Below are 1,018 nucleotides of genomic sequence, written 5' to 3'. Positions count from 1 at the left end.
GTTATGATTGTTTTCCTATGAAATAAGGTGTTGCTGCTTACAGTGTTAATTCTACTCCCATTTATCAAGAACTACCAGTCAGCCAAACAGCTGAAATTAATTTTCAAATGTTGCCACAATGAAAGTCTATGTCAGGCAGTTCCCATTTTTCACCAGTAGTAATTTTCTCCTCAGTAGATATAAGGAAGTGGGGAATCTGGATTAGAACTGAGGAAAAATTAAGAGGTAAAAAGTGTTCTTCTTCCATAAAGTGGGCCTGATCCAGACTATCATTTCTGCATTTTGCTATTTAGTTAAAAGGAAAAATGCCCTTCAACTATACTTAACAAATATATATTTGGTTTGATTTTTAAATTTAAATTAAATGTGAGACAAAAAAAGAAAAACAAAAAATCAAGAGGCAGCAGAAAACCAGCCATGGTATAAATCTGAGCTGTTCAAATGCCCTAGTTTTGGGCCTATCCCTTTTGCTAGTTTAAAGTACCATTCCCCAACCTTGCAAACTACCTTATCATGAATTTTGCTGCCTTTGTTGCTATGACCCATCCTGATTCCATGAAGTTTGTTGTGACTCAGTCCCAATACTATCTGTGTTGATGTCTCTCACTTAGCTGTCCTCCCTATGTCAAGTCACCACCCAGCAGGAAAAATATCTGCCAGTGTGATGCTCCAAACTGGATGGATTCTGCCAACGAGGGTGTTAAAAAAGGATCCAGACCGTTCTGGCTTCAGGCCTCTCTGTCTCTGTGCTTTTCCCTGTGCACCTCCTCCTATAACAACTCTTTCAAAACATGAGAATTCTTTTTTTTTTTTTATTCAGATCAGTTTTGAAGGAAACTGAGTCCCAGGTGGCCCTTTTGCTCTCTCTGTCCTTTTTTTCTTGCCTTTTTGTAGGCAATAAATATCAACATCCAGATTGCTACATGCTTTGTTTCGGAGGAGGAGGGAATGGTACCATCATTCCACCCAATACTTTATACCTTTAGCCTCAAATTAAATTCAGTTTTTGCTCTGGCCC

Source organism: Pituophis catenifer, unplaced genomic scaffold (genome assembly GCF_029215685.1).
Source record: "Pituophis catenifer annectens isolate HBS135680 unplaced genomic scaffold, rPitCat1.0.hap2 SCAF_1, whole genome shotgun sequence".
In the NCBI taxonomy this organism is placed as follows: Eukaryota; Metazoa; Chordata; class Lepidosauria; order Squamata; family Colubridae; genus Pituophis; species Pituophis catenifer.
The sequence above is the reverse complement of the archived record's forward strand: the minus strand, read 5'-3'. Positions refer to the sequence as shown.